The sequence below is a fragment of the Kogia breviceps genome, chromosome 1 (assembly GCF_026419965.1).
Source record: "Kogia breviceps isolate mKogBre1 chromosome 1, mKogBre1 haplotype 1, whole genome shotgun sequence".
In the NCBI taxonomy this organism is placed as follows: domain Eukaryota; kingdom Metazoa; phylum Chordata; class Mammalia; order Artiodactyla; family Physeteridae; genus Kogia; species Kogia breviceps.
In genome coordinates, this window is record NC_081310.1 from 197,641,217 (window position 1) to 197,657,408 (window position 16,192).

General features: G+C 44.4%; 1 protein-coding gene across 17 annotated transcripts in view; it reads right to left on the bottom strand.

The window, feature by feature from the left end:
• CAMTA1 (calmodulin binding transcription activator 1) overlaps window positions 1-16,192 on the bottom strand; it is an 899,707-nt gene that overhangs the window by 872,681 nt on the left and 10,834 nt on the right. The gene's annotated exons all lie outside the window — the stretch shown is intronic.

Here is a 16,192-nt window from a genome sequence, read left to right on the forward strand (position 1 = left end):
AAAAAAACCTACAGCACGGTAACTTTAAAAAGGAGAGGGGGAATTTCTCTGACTCTTGCCAGCCAATCAGTCTGGGTCCCTTTTTGTTCAGTTGCAATATTAAATAAATTTTTAGATTATTCCTCCAGCACCATAAACCACAGATTTATATACCTAGAAAACCAAAGACAGTTCAACAATCACCCTCAACATTTTATGTTTAAAATATTAAAAACTCAGTTCTCTCACTTACTAGCTGTCCTTGTGAAAGTAATTTAACCTCTCTGTATTACCTCACCCAAAAAAGTACAGAGAACTGGGTGGGACAATGCACACAACAAGGGCTTTAGATTCAAGAGAGCCACTCAATATAAAACGCCATTGTTACTATGGTTAATGAGGATAATCTTTCACAACGTTAACATTTTCTGACAATCAACTGATGACTGCCTGGGTTTTCTGTGCCACAGAGAGTGTTGAAATCTGACTAAGCTTACTCCCCTGAGGTTCTGACTCTCCCCTCCCTTAGTGCCATGCGAAGCGAGTGCTTCACCACAGAACAAGTCTCTCCACGATGGGACTCCTAGCTACCAGGATAACCGTCACTTCCTAATAATTTATTTCTTGTTTCTGGAAAATTCTCGTTCCAGTACTTTTACTGTCCTTCTTCTGCTTTATTTAATCGATAGTGGTCACCACTGATTAGCAATCTGGGCCTGAGGATTCACCCTGTGAACTATGGACTGACCTCAGCACTCATGTTCCTTTGGAAAATTCAACATTAGTCTCTCTCCCTGACCGAGTGTGGGACTCGAGACTTCAGGCAACATCTTTGAGAGTCGCCAGCAACAGCCTTCTCAGCACAGTAATGCAACATCTCATCTTAATGTGGTTTCCAAATTGAAACTTGAAATTTTACGGTGTTAAAAAGAACGTTTTACGTTCAAGACTTAACATTTTCTGGCTTCCTATTACCAAAAAAACAAGATAACTTAGGTTTACCACTGATCAAGACATCTCACAATGGTCTTCTCAGAAGTTTTAAAAACCACTAATGCACAGTGGAACACATTAGTGAATGACTGCATAAAAAGAACTTTTACACCTGACTTCAAAGTCTGATGACAGGTAAATTAGTGGTAAAATATATCGAATAACAAATCGAAAGAATTAAATGCTAAAAACAACATATGTAACAGAAATATCACGAACAACCAACCATGACTTCTCAATAGCACTAGCGTAATAAATGAAGTCTTAATAGTTCATTTAACCAGGAAAGAAACTCACTCACATAACTTGAGAGTGAAATCAAATGACACCCCACCCTAAAAAACACAATGTTCTCAAAGCAAATAAGGCGAAACAAGCAAACTCACATGAGCAATGGCTACCTTGTATGAAGTACCCAGGGGCCAGCCTCTGAGCCAGGCCCTTTCACAGGCCCCGAGACCTGTCTCTGAAAGCCAGACTGGCTCTGGAGTGCAGAGAGGAGCACTGGTGTGAGGAGCCGGAGCCACGGGTCCTGAGCCAGGCCCACCACCGCCTGCTGACGAAGCCGGGCAGACAGCTGAGCTCCCTGGGCACATACAAGGGCGGGGCGGGGCAAGTACAAGCTCTAACGCCAGCTCTGGGTTCCAGTCCTCATGCTGCCCTCCCTGGCTGGCTCTCAAGTCTGACGCGGACCTCTCTTCCCTCGGGAGCCTCCCGCTGACTGAGGCGAGCAGCCCAACTGGTGCTGTCTGAATAGCCGGTATTTCCCTCCTGCCGGACGTCTCCATCTTTATCATAACTCCTTCCACGTGTTCTACACACATGAAAGGAGCACCTCACGTGTGCCAGACACCGTCCTAGGAGCTGGGACCCAGCAGTGAACAAGACCAACAAAGGCCCCACACTCATGGGGTACATGACAGTGGGGGAGGCAGGTAGTAAGTGGGATAAATGCTGTGAAGGAAATAAAACGGAGTGATGCTCTATGATGAAAAATCAGGTAGGGAGAGCTCTGTTTCTGAAAGTACATCCATGTGTGGAGCAAAGGGACTACTTGACTGGAGCATCAGGAAACCCGGATTCTCTCATTAACGAGGTTGAGCGGCTCTCGGCATGGCTGCACTTCAGTCATCTAGGGAGATTTTCAAAATTCTGATGTCCAGGCTGCAATCCTGACCACTTCAGCCAGAATGTATGGAGATGGAACCCAGGCATCAGGACTTTTTAAAGGCTCCCAAGTGACCCCAAGGTGTATCCAAGGATGGGAGCCGCTGAAACAAACAGCTGTATGACTCTGCGAACCCTCTGACTTTGCCAGTTTCCTCAAGGATAAAATCACAGGTTGACCTTGAGCAGCGCATCCCCAACTTTAATGCACATGTGGGTCATCCGAGGCTCTTGCAGGCTCTGACTCACAGGTCCGAGTGGTGCCTGAGCCTGTGCCTCTGAGACACCCCTGTGATTCACGGCCACACCTAGACTATCAGAAACTAGATGATCTAAAAGATCAGGAGTTAGATCTAATAAAGATCCAGTCCCAGCACTCCTGACTGCACAATTCCATGGATTCCTAACAGACTGAGAAAGTACTTGTGTCTGATAACACAACCTATAATACAAAACTATACCAGAATATCCACGCAAGAAAAGCAAAAGAAACTACAAGGATGGTTACTCAATTAAGTACAATCCAGTGTCTGCTAGAAGTGCCCAAGAGAGGACACAGAAGCTCTTTAAAGTATTCCCTGCCTTCAAAAGGTATATCTAATTGGAGACAATACTAAAAAAAAAGAAGAAAAAAAAATGTAATGAAAAGATAATACATGATTTACTAAAGCCGGAAGTGAGGAGATGAGAGCAGTATGGAAACCTAGTAACTATCTGTGTACCAGCACAAACTCCTTGGAGGCTTGGACTATGTTTTATCCATTTCTGCCTCCCTTCAGAGAACCTAGGTCAGAGGATTACACATAGCCACATTCGTTTTATATACTAAAAAAAAAAAAATTATATATATATATGTATATATATAGTTTTGGATGATGGAATAAATGAAACAAAATGCTATACAATGAGAAGTGATCACTGGCTTTTGGAGAGAGAAGCTGCATGATGAAAACTGTATTTACAGTTCTTTGAAATAAGGACTGACAATGTTTAAGTCTTCATAGAGTCCCTTTAAAGCTACCTGAGGACCCACATAGCTTATTAAAACAAAGGCAGAGAGATGCCCCATTGAATGCAATAAACCAGCTGTATCAATTAGAAGTGATACATTAAAAAGATTTTTGTCACATAGTTTTAAATTGAGCCTTGAAATTCACTGATCATTACATATAACATGACATATAAATAATCAAAATTAAGGCAGAGTCCAAAATTCTCAGCACCTTTACTAAACTCACCAGTGTTGCCTAGCATTCTAGTGCCTAGTTAGGCAGGCTAACTGTTAGAACAAACTGTGTCATGGCTCAAATACCATAAATATTTACTTCTTGCTCGTGTAAAGTCCAAAACAGTAGATCAGGAGGCAGCTCTCCTCCAAGCAGCGGCTCGGGCCCCACATCTCCTTCCATCTCATGGCAGGAGCCTTCCTATGTCACTGGGCTCCTCTGCATCAGCCAGCAGAGGGAAAGGACAAGGATAACCGAGCCGGACGGTTCTACGGGCCAGGCCTGGAAGTGGCACACTTCTCAGCTCTCACGCCATTGGCTAGGATATGGCCACAAAGCCACACCTAATTGCAAGGGAGGTTGGGAAATGCAGTCTGGCTACCTGCCCAGGAAGAGGAGACAGGTTTCCCGATCAGCTAGCAGTCTCTGCCACAATGTCATTTGTAACTGTTTGGGTTTTTTTAAATTATAGAAGAGTCATTCCTTTCAGAAATACCTTCTAAACCTAAAACCTCCACCTTTAATCCCTAAGGCCATTCAGCATCTAAACCCAATCTAGCAGTTTTTCTACTCTGATAAATATTTTTCTAACATATTCAAAATAAGACTACATCCAGGGCATCCTTGAAGGGATGTCTGGCTTTTCTGGTACTTAATGTCTGGCACATAATAGAAGCACAAATATTCATTGAATTCATGGACGAATGGCATTCCCAGAAGTTCATGGAAAGGAAAAAGAATGGTCCCATCTCTTGCCCTGGTGATGGTAGGATTTACTGAAGACCATCGGTCTTTTTAGGAACCTCTGTCTCCCTCTCCTAAGGCCACCCTGAGTTGCCACCTGTCTTCTGCAACCTGAACAATCAAGCAGTAAGACAGAAGCTACTTTCGACCCAGAAAGAAGAACTAAGGGGGTGAAAATACTCTGCCATGTTCATGGACAACAACAGAGCCAATGCTACCATTGAGAGCACAGGGCTGCTCAGCAAAGAGGAACACAGGGTCTGTCAGAGACCAGGATCTGGAGGCCTCCATAAAACCGGGCTAATGACCTCTGAGACTAGAAAGCCAACATGCACCCTAAACACAAACCACAAAAGGTTAGTGGGGGAGAAAATTACATGGTTTAGTGCAAAAATATTCTGTGCTCATGTATTACACCTCTTTTCAAGAAGTTCAAAATATATCGTAAGTGCTACGATAATAACCTTCCCAATACTCCTATGGGATAGAGACAAAATTAAATTGTGTACTCAAGTTAAAAGGAAAACATCTGCTAGGTGGATAACTTCCTACTAGTGGGGCCAGCGCAGTCAGGAAGTGAAGCAGTAACCTCTAGGGTAATTGGGGCACAAGCCATTTTAGGCTCTCAAATTGAGTTCAACACCTAGAATTGAGTTCAAAAGCAAACAAGTTGCTAAAACAAACCACAAAACAGTTGAAGGGCTAAGAAGCTAATACAGGAACTAATACTACAATATATCAAGCCTGATTTATGACCTGAGAAATCACATTAATTGATTCACTATTACCAGAGATTCATGTAAAGAGTATTTAAACTGATTTCAGAATGAAAAAAAAAAAAAAATTCTTTCTAGGTATGAATCACAATATCATTAGAATTTTTATAAATTTAATTTGGCTAGGAAGCCAGTATACTCAATACTCTGAAAATAATCAAAGAGCACTTATTAAATGTCCTCACTTGTATGAACAGATTCTAGTAGAACATATTCAGAAAAAAAAACACTATATGAAATTTAAAATTACACTGTCTCAGTAGCACTTATCATTACTAATACTGATAATTTTTTTAACTACTCAAAGAGAGATATAAAATATCAACCCAATAAGCTAGGCATTCTATTTGATACTATGTACATATACCAAGCATTTTCACATTTAAAATCTTATTCTGGCCCCAGAAGGCAGCAGAGCAGACATGATGTCTGTTCTAGAAAAGGCACCAAGGCACAGGCAGCGGCACTTGCCAAAGGCCACAGGCTGGGAGGGGACAGAGCAAGAACCAGGTGCAGGTCTCCCTACACGACCCCTGGGCTGTTCCCACAGAACACAGGCTCTCTCCCTAATAGTGCAATAACGCTTCTCCACAAAGAACCAATGCAAAAGTTGGGGCAGAAAAAGTTCACAAGTTGCTCTGACAGAAAAGCCAAAGCACACGAGGAACATGGAAGAATACCTAGTAATCCAAGCTGGGAGTTCAATATCCTAAAGGAAAGGCCAGCAACACAACAGCTACACACACACAAGTCTGGATGTTGATCTGGTAGAAAGATTTTCTGTGCTTCTCAAACATTTTTTAGTCCATGAACCACAGACCACCCATCACCTATCACTATTTGTTACGGTCCCAAAACTAAAACCTCATCAAAACCAAAGAGGAGGGGACTTCCCTGGTGGCACAGTGGTTAAGAATCCGCCTGCCAATGCAGGGGACACGGGTTTGAGCTCTGGTCCAGGAAGATCCCACATGCCGCGGAGCAACTAAGTCCATGTGCCACAACTACTGAGCCTGTGAGCCACAGCTACAGAAGCCCACGCGCCTAGAGCCCGTGTTCCACAAGAGAAGCCACCACAATGAGAAGCCTGCGCACCGCAACGAAGAGTAGCCCCCGCTTGCCGCAACTAGAGGAAGCCCACGCGCAGCAACGAGGACCCAATGTAGCCAAAAATAAATAAATAAATAAATAAATTTTTTTTAAAAAAACCAAAGGGGAGGAGGACACTTTCTCATAGCAGAGCAATGAGGCGTCCCCTTGAATGGAACCTGGCTGCGTGGGGCCTCACCTAATCCAAATGCAGCCAGAACTAGGAAGAACGCCAAGACACTCTCAGAGGCCAAAGACATCTGTCCATGCGCAAAAGCTCACACACTTCACTGTTAGAAGGGCTCTCTGATCCACAGTCCTAGCTTGATTACTATTAAACCACGCATAGTTCTAATAAGCTTTAATTATCAGGTTGCCAAGCACAGAGAAGATCAGAAGCAACAAATCAGAAGGGGAAAGAACAGCTAGAGACGGACAGATAAGCAGAAGCAAAAGTGACAAGGGACAGCAAGGACACATATTTTAAAAACAATAAACGAGGCTTCCCTGGTGGCGCAGTGGTTGAGAGTCCACCTGCCAATGCAGCGGACGCGGGTTCGTGCCCAGGTCCGGGAAGATCCCACATACCACGGAGCGGCTGGGCCCGTGAGCCGTGGCCACTGAGCCTGCGCGTCCGGAGCCTGTGCTCCGCAACGGGAGAGGCCACAACAGTGAGAGGCCCGCGTACCACAAAAAACAAACAAACAAAAAAAAAAAACCACAATAAACTAGATACAAGGACTTGAAAGGTGCAGCAGTTTGGGGTCATTTATCATAAAAGCAAACAGTCTACTGGAAAAGTCCTAAAAATATCACGGCGTTAAATAAAGCCCAGTTCAGTAACTTAGGTACAACAAAATGAACCCAAGCTAAAAAGTAAAATGTACGCTACAGTCCATGTACTCTACTGAACATGGGGGAAAAGTAGTAATGCCTTTTGTTTGCAAATCTCTTTACATTCCACAAAATACTTCCATATGAATTACCTGATTTTATCCTTAGTTAACATCCTAAGGCAAGCAGGACAGATACCCCCCCATTGGCCAAGAATTTGCTGATAAATAACTGAATTTTCGCAAAGCAGAGGGTTTATCACTGACAATTGTAATACAGTCTGTTAATCCATCTAATAGGAGAGAGCACTTCACGAGGCACCTACGCCTCTTGTCGGGGATGAAGAGAGGCGGCAGGGAAGCCTTCCTCCGAAGGGTCCCCACACGATGTACCTGAACCCTCACCTGGAGCTTCACCTCCAAAACTTCCCATCCTGCCCTAGAGGGCATCTTTCCGAAGAACTGCCCTATGCCCCCTAGGGCCATCGTCCCTCCCTACTGGAACTCCACGGTGGACTACCCATGACCCCCACCCCCTGAGGTTAGCACACACTCCTATATAAGCTCCTCCCCCTGAGCATGCACTGGACCTAGTGACCTGCTTCTGACAACAGAACGTGGCACTGGGACATCACTTCCATGAATAGGCAACGTGCATTGTGCCTCCGGTCTTGCTAGCAGACTCTCCTTTGCTGGTTCTGAGGAAGCAAGCTACCATGCTGGCTCTGCCCAGGAAGGAACCGTGTGAGCTTAGAAGAGTACCCTTCCCCAGTCGGGCCTTCAAATGAGCCCTTGACTGCAGGCTTGGGAGGCCCTGAAGCAGCAGGTCCAGCAAAGCCCTGCCTGAACTCCAGACCCACAGAACCAGATAACAAATGTGTCTTTTTCTAAACCTCTTAGTTTGTGGTAATTTGTTACAGCAGCAAAGATAACTAATACACTGATCAGGGCCCAGTGATTTCTTTTCTCACCTTGGACTTGATCAATCATTTCACTATCATTTTACCAGCACTCTGCATTTACCACCAAAACCCTTGAAAGAACTGTCTACTCTCTCACTACCTCTTTCTCATCCTCTCAACTCACTATCAAATTGACAAAATCAGTACCTTTTTCTCAGTCTTCATTCTACTCCGCCTCTTGGCATTACAACTGATAACCTCCTTACAACCCTTTGCACTTAAGTGTCCCTGACTTCATGTTCTTCTTCTTCTACCGCACCCTCTCTGACCATTCTTCCTCGGTCTCCTCTGGTCCTCTCCCCTCTGGTGACACTTACATGGAAGCATTCACCACATTGCTGCCCACAAGTCCCTTCTCTCTTCCCATGACAATTTCACCCACTACTATGAATCCTACTCCTAATTCATCTGAACTGATTCATGCTTTCACCCGACAGGCACTGTTCGGGGCACAGAGCTGTATACTAGCAACAAGCAAGACAATCGCGGCTCTATGTTCACGAAACTTAACACACTCTGCCAGAGGCTCTATCTGCCCCTCCAGGTCCACTCACCACCCTTCTCCACCCGGCCCTGTGCCAGGGAGGCTGACCTCTATGGACTCCATCACCAGGGCTCCCTTGCCCTCTGAAAGTTCAATGAAGAGAAAAAACAGGGTGATAGGAATGACTCCCTAATCTCTGATCCACATTCCCAACGTCATATTGTACGCATACACGCTAACGCTACCCCAATTACACCTAAAAGAGAACCGATACATTTGCATCCAGTCTCCCCAAAACATACCCCTCCTTATTCCTCCCTCCCTCAGTTAATGGCCTCACTAACACCAGCTGTTGAGGTTCACAAGCTAAAGTCACCTCCAACTCTTCTCATCCCTCAAGGCCCATGGTCAGTCAGGCACAAAACTGTGCCCTCTCACACATACACATACAGTTCAGGCACACCAGCTCCTTTTTCCAACCCGCCGCTACAGACGTTCCTGCCAGGAGCCACTGTCTCCCAACCCCAGGCCTTCCTCTTTGCTCATCCATTCATTCAACCAACAAACATTTACTAAGCCCACCCCAGGTGCCAGGTATTCAAGCCTCTGACCACTAAAGATGTAAATCTAACTGAAGGAGAAAGAGAAGTAAACAAGCAAGTTCAACACAAGTAAAAGAGCTAGGACCAGGAAAACCAGGGAAGGGCACACAACCCAATCTGAAAAGAGGCAAGGTCAAGAAGTCTTACTCCGAAAAGTGTCATTTAAGCAGAAATCCAGAGGACAAGGAGAGGCACCAAAACAGAGCATACGTGTAAGTGTGTGTGTATTTGTTTTAGAGGAAAGTGCACCTTCTAAGCCAGGGCGATGACAGTGCGCAAGGCCTAGAACCAAGAGAAAGCACGGAGCCCTGAGACAACCACAATCTAAAGAAATCTAGCACAGCTGGAGAGTGGAGAGGACAACGGGGCAGTAAGCAGGCGGTCCTTACTAGCACCTTCAAGCAGAACTGACTAGCCAATCAATCCCACTCCTCTGCTAAACAAACAAACAAACAAACAAACAAAAATCCCTAAAAGCCTCTCCCAAAGCAGAGAGAGTAAACCAGCCAGGCTCCTCAGGCTGACTTTCCAAGCCCCTACAACCCGACCCCTACCTACTTTGCCAGGCTCATCTACCCACATGCACCAGGAACCCCAGCCTCCCCGGTACTCCTAGCTCTGTGCCTTTGCTCCATTTCCTCCACTTGGAATTTCTTGTCAAACCATCATGTTTGCCTGTCAATAATGCCAGGTCAAATTCTACCTTCTTCCAGAAGTCTTCCCAGTTCCTTCCAGCGCATGATTACACCATTCATTATGACCTGCCTTGACTCAGTTACATCCATATCTGCTCCCCTGCCGGCTGGAAGCTTCTGGAGTATTATGAACAGAAGTGAATCCTAATTTCCGAGACTAGGAAAAACGTTCAGACAAATATTCAATTTATCAGCATCGCACTTCTAATTAACAACCAAAGAGGGTCATGAAAAAATAATTATTTTTGAATTATATAAATACAATCAATCAAAAGCCTAGATTTCTGTTTTCAGTAAGTATCTCTAAGTAAAAATGGCTACACACTGCCTCATAAGATTAAAAAACAGTAAGTAGATAAGCTCAGAAAGGTTGTTACTTGCTCAAAGTCACAAGGCACTTAAGGGGTAAAGACCAGAGTCAAGGCTTCAGGGACTCCTCAAAAGCTACAAGCAGCCAGATATAACCACAGCATCCCCATGTATCTCCCTAACCAGCCATCCGATTACCTAAAACTTCCTTCCTTCACTCTTCCCTCAATTAATTCCCACTTTCCTTCAGAGTTCAGCTCAAGAAGGTTCCTCCAAGCTTTCGGATGAGCAGACCCCCTTCTGATGCGCTACACCCACCTGCACGGCATGGACGTGATACCAGCACTAGGAAGGCAAGCGCGGCGCATCAGTTGTGATCACACAGGGCACCTTGATTAACACTGGTGTCCCTGTCAGCTGCGTGAGGACAGGGACCATGACTGTCCTTCTCTGGGCCTGGCACTTTATTATTATGTGTTGAGTAAATGAACTGCCTTAAGAGTATAACAGTAACTGATAGTCACATGGCCTCCACAGGACTACAAGATCCTAAAATAATTTCTGACACCTCCAATAATAATAATAATGACAATTACATAAAATTTAATGTCACATTATTGCAATATATGCTAACTCTTTTATAATTAAATATTCATGAATGGAATCTGTTAATTCTCTATTAATCAGAATGAGTATTAACCAGAATACCACATTTTTTCTAAACACGCAAGGCATCAGCAAACTTTCACATCAAAAGAACACACACCACAAGAAGCTGACCTATGCATGAGTAACTATTTGCTCTCTTGGAACCTGAAAAGTCCAATTTCAGCCTTATAGGGAATTAGGTTTTTCAACAACACAGCCCACTATATTAATAAACTTAAACAACTTTTTAAGGCAAGATGCTTGGGTGCTTGAGTTAGGCAGGACTAGTTCCCAAACAGCAGATCCATAAAAAGGATTTCAACTCCCCAGATTGATCCACCCATTTAATATATAATCCCTATCAATATCAAAACAGCCTTTTTTGTAGAAATTGACAAGCTGATCTGGATATTCATATGGAAAATCAAGGAACCCAGAATATTCAGAACAATCTTGAAAAAGAAGAACGGTTGGGGGACAGACACTTCCCAATTTCAAAACTTAACTACAAAGCTACAGTAATCAAGACAGTGGGGTACTGGCATACGGATAGACATACAGATCAATGGATTAGAACTGAGACTCCAAAACCAAGTCCACACACTTATGGCCAACTGATTTTTGGCTAGGGTGCCAAGATACTTCAATGGGAAAAGAATGGTCTTTTCAACAAATGATACTGGGACAACTGGATATCCACATGCAAAAAAGGATGAAGCTAGAAGCCTACCTACCTCACAACATACAAAAACCCAAAATGAATCAGAGGCTTAAATGTAAAAGCTAAAACTATTAAACTCTGACAAGAAAACATAGGTGTAAATCTTCATGACCTTGGATTAGGCAATGGTTTCTTAATTATGACAGCAAAAGCATAAGCAACAGAAGAAAAAACAGATAAACTGAACTCAATCAAAATTTAAAACTTTTGTGCTTCAAAGGAAACCAGCAAGAAAGTGAAAAGACAATCCACAGAATGGGAGAAAATATGTGCAAATCATATATCTGATAAGGGATTGATATCCAGAATATATCAAAAATGCCTACAGCTCAAAAGCAAAAAACCAAACAACTCCATTCAAAAATGGGCCAAGGCCTTGAATACACATTCCTTCAAAGGAGACACACAAATGGCCAATAAGCACAAGAGATGCTCAACATCATCAGCCTTTACAAAATGCAAATCAAAACCACAAGATACCACTTCACATCCACTAGAATGGCTGTAATCAAAAAGACAGATAACAACAAGTGCCAGCAAGGATGTGGAGAAACTGGAACCTTCAAGCATCACTGGCAGGAATGTAATATGATGCGGCCACTTAAGAAAGCAGTCGGGCAGTTCCTCAAAAATTAATCACTGAGTTACCATATGACCTAGCAAATCCACTCCTAGATGTATACCGGAGAGAACTGAAAACACACGTCCATGCAAAAACATGTACACAAATGTTCATAGCAGCATTATTCATAGTAGCCAAAAAGTGGAAATAACTCAAATGTCCATCAACTGGTGGATAGATAAATAAAATGAGGTATATCTATATAATAGAGTATTATTCCGCCATAAAGAAATGAAGTTCTGATATACAGTATAATGTGGATGAAAACATTACGCTAAGGGAAAGAAGCCAGTCACAAAAGGCCACATATTGTAGGATTCCATCTATATGAAATGTCCAGAACTGGCAAATCAGAGAGTGGATTTCTAACTGCCTAGAGCAGAGGAGAGGGAGGAAAGGAGAGTGCCTACTCAGGGGTAGAGGTTTCGTTGTTGGGGTGATGAAGATGTTCTAGAATTACACAGTGGTGACAGTTACACAACGGTGTAAATATACTAAAAACCACTTAATTGTATACTTTAAAAGGGTGAATTTTATGTTATATGAATTATACCTCAATTAAGCTGTTATTAAAAAGGAATCACATCCCTTTACTATCTTAAAACATTATATACTTTCCTCTTTTGTTAAGCAGAGCATACTCAGTATTGCTTCTGTGAATACACTCAAGGTCATCACTATGAAACATCAATTACTAAGCAGCTGTATATTCACAGACTTCAATGGCGTGCTGGTTACTAGCCCTTTTACATAGACCTCCAAACCACTGCTTTCAGCCTTCTACCTGTTTACTATAATTTTACATCCTCCTTCTACCATGAGAAATCAAGAGAAACCTGAGATTAGATGCAGGAAGGATACGAAGGAAAAGCCAAACAAGTAGGCATACGGGTAGCCGCATGTGCGTAAGACAGAGGCTGTTCCGTTTCCTCCCTCCAGACCCCCTCTTCAGAGGCAACGTCTCCAACTGTCCAGGTTTAGTGGTCCACAAGAAGGGGAAAGGCAAGGGAGCTCACCCAAGCATCTCAACCGTGGGACCCCTCAGAAGACACTGGCATCCCTCAAACTGCCTGGGTCCTCCCTGAGAACCACCAGGGCAATGGCTGCCAGACCAGCAGGTTCCCACGTGTCCCGGCTGCTTCACCACCACTCCAAGCACGAGCCCGGGACAGCTGTTACACCCCCTGCTGACTCGCTCCGCACACAAGTGGGCTGGCTGGCTGAGGATGCTCCGCCTCACAGCTGTAGTCACAGGGAACATTTTCTCTGCAAAGAGTTTACTCGCTATAGTGAGCGGACATGAGAAATCCGTTTTGGAGTCAATATTCTCTTTTACACTGTTTGATGGAGACAGAGGTCAAGGCGTCAGGACACCCTGCTACAGTCCCCTTCTCCCACAACCCTTCACCTTAAACCCCTCTAAGTGATCAGCAGGCCAGCAACCGTAACGAGCCCTCTCTCAGTGTGCGCCGGACCGGGGTGAACGCCCAGCCCTGGAAACAAAGCAAGCGGCTGAGAGGAGTCAGTCCAACCCTCCGTCTGGAGTATTTTAAACACACGCCATAGAGACTGGAGTCAGATGACGGTGAGCCCTGGAACCAGAGTCACGATGTGCAGAAGCCACGACCAGGACCCCTGCCCGCTGCGTGCAAACGACGGTGCGGCAAGGAGGCTGCGTGCTAATGAGAAGCCTTGTCTGTGAGGAGAAACGGGGAGCAGCAGAGAGGGGAGCCGGCAGAGCCCCGACCCGCGCTCAGCCCCGGGGGCTCCAGAGGAAAAGGCCGCTCCAGGCTCTCCGGGTGCAGTTCCCAGACTGTCCAGTTCACTGCAGTCTCCATCCTGGGAGGCTGAGATGGCCTCTGCTCTTCTTACACAAAAACCACCTTCACTTATCCTAAGTGGCTTGTGTTCCCTGCAAGAAAAACAGCTCCAACTGAAGGAGGGCCTGCTTCCCCTCCCTGACATCAAGTGTCCTAGTGTCCACTTTCTATATAAATGAACCTCAGAGCCATCTGATGTTGGTTTAGTGTGTGTGAGTGTGTGTGAGTGTGTGTGTGAGAGTGTGTGTTAGTGTGTGTGTGTGCGCGCGCGCACGCGCACGCAGGGATATAGGCAGGATATGGGGGAGGGATTTTGATGCTTTATTTAAGGCACAACCTGCCAACTTAGTGTAATGAAAATATTGCCACACGTTTACTTTTAGCTCCTTATAGCTACTTTTCTCATTGGGTTTTAAATCCATTTGGGGTTTTTTTTTAAATTGTGGAAAAATATATGTAACCTAAAATGTACCACTTTAACCGTAAGTGTACAATTCAGGGGCATTAAGTACATTCATGCTGTTGTGCACCATCACCACTCACCACTGTTTATCTTTAAAAGAGCTCTGAAAACCATGACTCTTTCATCCTTTTGTATTAAACAGGGATTTCCGTCTATGCTCTGTCATCAAGCGACAAGGTGGTGCTGAAGGCGCTGGAGGGGAGACGGCACAGAACACCCGCAACCACCTGGAGCGGCCCCAGGGTAGCTACGTCCATCCTCGGCTCCTCCAGCCCCGGCCACAGAAGCTGGAGCCTAAAAATACCGGCAGAGGACACACACCGGCTGTCAAGGAGATCCAGCCCCGTTAGAAAGGCTGCCACTATCACCTGATTTGCATCAGAAGACACCCATACGGGCAGCAGTGGGTCATCTGTAGAATAATCAGATTCAGTGGAAAAAGACTGACGGTCCTCGCCTCCCAGAGTGCCTGGAATAAACCTCTGGGCCTTGAACTTGGTCAAGTAATCCATGATCAGAAATGGAGGACCCCTAGGAAGAAAAACAAGTACTTCAAAAATGTTGAGTACCCACTCGCCACCTTCCGCTTGTTATAGCTCTCTTTGTAAGCACAACAGCCTGTTACCGATAAAATTAAATGAGGAAGAGACCTCCATCAGAAGCTTTGTCAAAGCAAATGATTTCATAATGGCAGAGACAGAAAGGATAAGGCAGAGAATGTTGCCAAGAACACAGGGAACTTTAACTTGACCCTCGGTACCTTTAAATATGAAAGAAACCTTCAAAAACTAAGTTATATTCAAGGTATCTCCAAACGCCAGGCCTGGAGCAGCCCAGGGAGTGTGCCCAAGTGAAGATGCTATATGACCAATCACAGTGGACTCTCCGAAACTCCCCAATCCACAAGAGTTTCTTAGCAGGAAGAGTCTAGCAATCGATACATCCTAATAACAGTTATATTAATCAACTCCAGGAAATAAAGCTAAATGAATATAAATAATACTACCTTAAACATAAAACGTCTGAGGATAGCAGACACTTTTGCATCTGTAATCATGTATTATTTAAGTCTGTTTTTCCAACACTATAAACTCTCATCCATATTAGAATAAAGAGCTGAAATGTGTCATAGGGAATAACTAAGCAGAATGAACATTTTTGTGGGGTGCACCTTTAACAACTTTAACAATTTCTTTTGCAATTTTTAACTCGCAACGTGTTAGACCTAAAAAATTAAGCCCTGTCCGTATACCAGAAAGGAGGCACCTCGGTGACTATAGTTCAAATTCCTCGTACACAGACGGCCTGACCTGGAGCAAGTACCTCAAAAGGAAAAGAGAGAGTTACACAGAATGAGACAGCTGCACACCAGCACAGCAAGCCAAGAAGCGAAATCCCACACATGCAACTTCATTTTCTTAGCATCGTAAGTCAGATTGGGAAGGAACTTTAGAGGCTGTCACTAGGACTACCCTCTACCCAACGCGTGAATCCCCTTAAAATTATGACCGACTAACTCATTATACGAGAGCAGAAGCCTAGGAAAAGCAAGATGAGATGCTGAGCCAGAATCAAGAGTGACGAAGTAGGATCTGGTAAGGAAGAGAAGGCTGCAGAGGCCAGAGAGAGAGGCTTCTCGCATACAGCCTACGGAAGTGGCAGCAAGCGCAGCAGAAAATACACCTCTAGCTGGGGTCCTTGCTCCCGTTCGCCAGCGCTCCCAGCTACTGAAAGAGAAGAGTACGAGCTGGGGACCACAGTGGACTTGTTCTCAAAGCCATACAGGAAACGTAAGCCTTTGTGGCCAGAGGGCTCATCTAGCATTGTTTGGTTCAGGGTAAGACAAAAATGATATTGCTGGCACTACAGCTAGGCTGCCTAACATTTTGAAATGAAATCTGATATCAAAACCCATAACTTTTCATAAATCCTACAGCAGTACACAGTAGAACACCGTTTTGAAAACGACTGAGTGTTTACGGAAACCCTCTACCATTAAATATTCCTTTCTTCGATAGTATTTACAATTAGATTCCTTCCTGGAGATTGTATTTAAATA